The sequence below is a fragment of the Lithobates pipiens genome, unplaced genomic scaffold, assembly GCF_037356315.1.
Source record: "Lithobates pipiens isolate NorthernLeopardFrog02 unplaced genomic scaffold, aLitPip1_a1.2 Scaffold_22, whole genome shotgun sequence".
In the NCBI taxonomy this organism is placed as follows: Eukaryota; Metazoa; Chordata; class Amphibia; order Anura; family Ranidae; genus Lithobates; species Lithobates pipiens.
This window is the reverse complement of record NW_027507784.1, coordinates 6,160,855-6,165,278: the sequence shown is the minus strand read 5'-3', so window position 1 is coordinate 6,165,278 and position 4,424 is coordinate 6,160,855.

Sequence of the window (4,424 nt, the reverse complement as noted above, 5' to 3'; positions counted from 1 at the left end):
TCGTCATCTCTTCTCCCTGACAGGAGAAAGGGGGGGGTGACCAGAGGAAACCTGATAGCACCGCCGCCGAGTTCTCTGCTGGACTGAGCACGTAAAAGAGCCCGCAGTCACACTACACTGATAGGGGGGCTTGGCAGAACCTTGATGGTGTCACCCCACTGGCGGGTTGCACATGGGTGTGGGCTACCCGCACCCTGATAGCGATGGAACTGTGTTGAATTTAAGATCTCATCCCTGATTCCAGGGGGGGCACTTGACCCTCCTTGCCCCTACCTGCGGACGCCCATGATAACGATAGACAAAAAAAAATATCACAACCAACAGCTTGGGCCTTTGTTTAGTTCTAGGGAGATTGAAATAAAGAGTTTAATTTCCCTTAAAATTGGAGGAAATTATGAGATTCTAGAAAGTCGAAACCATTTTGGCAAATCAATGGAGAAGATAAGAATTATGCCACGTACACACGAGCAGATTTTCTGTCGGAGAAAACTTGGGTGGTTTTTCCGACGGAATTCCGCTCAAGCTTGTCTTGCCTACACACGGGTCACACAAAGGTTCTCTGAACTTTCGACCGCCAAGAACGCGGTGATGTACAACACTACGACGAGCCGAGAAAATGAAGCTCAATGCTTCCGAGCGTGCGTCGGATTGTTTGAGCATGCGTAGGAATTTTGCCGTGTCGTAATTTGTACAGACGATCGGAATTTCGGAACTTTTTTCCGACCGAAAAATAGAGAACCTATTCGTTAAGTGGCTCGTTCATGGTAATTTCTCTCCATTTGATTGATTGTTCTTCTTGAATACCTGATATTTAATGGTCTTTAGCAATACACCGGCTCAGGACAACGGTCCTTTTGCCAGGATCAGTCGATAGCTCAATAGAAGTTTTAAGAACTTGGGAGGGGTAGGGCCTTCGGGAGATCGGCACAGTTAGATCCCAATTGGGGTGCCGGGAGCCGGGGGCTCGCCTCTCCTGTTAAAATGCATGTTTAAAATGGTTGTAAACCCTTACAAACCACTTTGACCTACAGGTAAGCCTAGATTAAGGCTTACCTGTAGGTCCAAGAAATATCTACTAAACCTATATGGTTTAGAAGATATTTGCCCGAAAACAGGCTCCGCTGTCTACGGCGCATGCGTCGTAGACAGCGGCGCGCAGGCGCATTGAGCGCACCATTCTCAAGGACGGAGCTGCCACGCGTGTCGGCTTCCGTGCGCATGCGCGGGAGTGACGTCATCGCGGCTTCGCCGAATGACAACGGCGGGGCTGCGAGACCCACCAAGAAGATGGATGCGGCGGACTACAGGGGACAGCGGCGACTTCGCTGGCTCCTGTGTCAGGTAAGTGACACATAATGGACTACTATGCGATGCGATGCGATGCGATGCATAGTAGTCCATTATGCTTTGCCTTTGCAGGGAATGAAAGAGGAAGTAAACCCATCAGGGTTTACTTCCTCTTTAATGTGTCCAAGATCCCAAGTGATGTTTTGTTATTGAGGATTGGCACTCGATATTTTATTTTGCCTACTTTCTTATTGGTTCACACCAGTTAACGACATTATGTTAGCTACTCCTAGTGGGACTCATGAATTATTATCTGTCAATTCGTAATTCTATGTTGTGTTCAGTACAAATGAGCATTGTTCATTCTCTTATATGTATTTCATTGAATTCTCAATAAAAACTTATTGAAAGTGAAAAATAGAGAACCTGCTCTCCATCTTTTGCTGGCTGGAATTCCGCCAGCAAAAGTCCAATGGAGCGTGCACACACGGTCGGAAATTTCTGACCAAAAGCTCTCATCTGACTTTTTCTGGCAGAATTTCTGATTGTGCGTATCAGCAAAAGGAGTACTCGCCGAGGCCAAGATGCAGAGAGCAGTCGCTGTTGGCGACTCAGCGCACACCACCTCTGAAGATGGTACAGAGAGTGGTTTGCACCAAGAGGCACAAGCTACCAGTAGGACAACAGACTTGCGTGAAGGTCAAGGAGATAGCTGTGCAGGACAGGTAAGTAGTAGCCCAGGGCAGGTCCAGGAAGTCAGCAGCAAACTAGTGAGTAAAGAGGTAAGCAGGCATGTACTGGCCATTGGGACTACGGGGAGTTTCCCGGTGGGCCGATGGCTCAGTGGGCCGGTTTCAGTGCCAAAGTAATGGCTGTGCGGCTCGCCCTCAACTTCACGCAGTGATGTGAGAAAAATGAGAAAAATACAGAGGAGAATAAGTGAAATAATTAAAGAGGTTAGTGAGGACTCCTTATGTTATGCTACTTATGTTTTTTTGCACAATTGCATATAGTTTTATATACTGTTTTTGTGCTTGTTTGAAAAATTAAAGTGGGCTGGTCTGTATGATGTCCAGGGCCAAATTTTTGTCCCAGTCCAGCCCTGGAGGTAAGCGAAAGTCCAAAGGCAGGCCGGGGGTCAAACACAGGCAAGAAGTCCGGGAACAAGCAAGAGTCTGAAGCGCTGAAGACAGAAGGCAATCCAGAGGTAGGCTGAGGGTCAATCACAGGAGGCAGGAGACAATCCGAGTACAGGCCGAGGGATCAGGAAGTCCGTAAAACAAGCTAGAGGTCAGGTCCAGGAGAGAGTCAGCGTGGTCTTGAAACAATCCGGGTCCCAACAGGTAGACGGTACACAGGAACAGGAAGCAAGGATCACAGGAGAGCTGGAAACGAACCAGCAACTTGTTTGGGTACTAGAGCTCCTTTAATAGGCCGGTCAGATGATTCACGCTATGCGTGTGCTCAGCAGAGCCGCGAACGCACGTGCGCCGAAGCGCAGCTCTATTGCGAATAAGTGTGCGCCAAAACGCCGTTCCGCCGCGCATGCACGCAGGGACATGGCGCAGCTGACGGAACCGATCCAGGTTACTTCCCTGATCGTGTGTACGGGGCTTTAGGGTGTTTTTTTTTGTGATTTTTTAAGGGTGCAAAAAGCTTTACATGGCTGAAGGGAGTTATTATTGTGCAGAGAATTGAAACAAATCGTGGGCTGGAAGCTTCTTTTATACAGCAGAACACCTTTTACTATCAGGGAGGATATCTATATCATGGCTTTACATCACGTAGACCAGAAAACAGGAAGAGAACACAAACGAGTGCACACTTAGCCCCCGTACACACGGTCGGACATTCCGGCAACTAAATCCGTAGGATAAATTCCGACAGATTTAGTCCGTTAGAGGTCCGGAAGTGATGTTGCATACACACGGTCGGACTAAGTTGTCGGAAGTTCTGTCTGCCAAGAACGCGGTGACGTAAGCCGCGTACGACGGGCCTAAAAAAGGGAAGTTCAGCACCACGTCCGGCACCCTTTGGGCTCCTTCTGCTGATCTCGTGTTTATCACGTGTTAGTAGAAGTTTGGTGACAGACGATTCGCGCTTTTCAGATTAGTGATTCAGTTCAGTAATGCTCTTCAGTTTCTGCTTGTCTTTGCGTATCTGATAACCAGTGCGTGCAGTCAGTAAGTATTTGTTTTGCCGCGTACACACGATCAAACAATCGGGTGGAAAAGTCCGGCAAACTCAAGTCCGCCGGACAATCCCCCCGTGTGTAGCCTCCGGCATACTTTTTTGACCCGGCGGACTTAGAAAGTAGTTTTGCACTCCAATCTTCCCGCCGGACTTGCATTTCGGCAGACAATCCGGCCGTGCGTATGCCAGTCCGCCGTACTTTTGAAATGAACGGACTTTTCCCGCCCGGAGAAAAGTCCGCTCATTTTGAGCGGGTCTCCAGGTAGGCGGGGCCCACGAAGGAGACGTCGCTGGCCCCGCCACCTGGTATGGACTTAAAGGGGAACCCCAACGCCGAAAAAATCAACGTGGGGGTCCCCCAGTTCCGCATCAGACCCTTGTCCGAGCACACTACCCGGCCGGCCAGGAAAGGGGGGGACGAGTGAGCGCTTGGTACGGCTCAGGAGGGGGGGGGGGTGCTCGCTCGCCCCCCCCTTTCCTGGCCAGCCGGGTAGCGTGCTCGGACAAGGGTCTGATGTGTACCTGGGGGGAACCCCCACGTCGATTTTTTTCGGCGTTGGGGTTCCCCTTTAAGTCCATACCAGGTGGCGGGGCCAGCGACGTCTCCTTCGTGGGCCCCGCCTACCTGGAGACCCGCTCAAAATGAGCGGACTTTCCTCTGCGTGTGTGGGCGACTCCATTCATTTCAAAAGTAGGGCGGATAGTACGGCGGACTTAGTACGCCGCATTAGTCCGCTGAAAAAGTGCCGTGTGTGGGCAGGTAGCCAGTTCGGAAAGCCGGACGGACAGTCTGGCGGGAAGTCCGCCAGACTAAGTCTGTCGGATAGTGCGCTACGTGTGTACGCGGCATTTCTCATTGTGGACTATATCTTGGTATAGTACACTTTGATTTGCATTGCTTATTGTCTGTTTGCTTCTGCTATTCAGGTCGTTCTTTCAGGCAT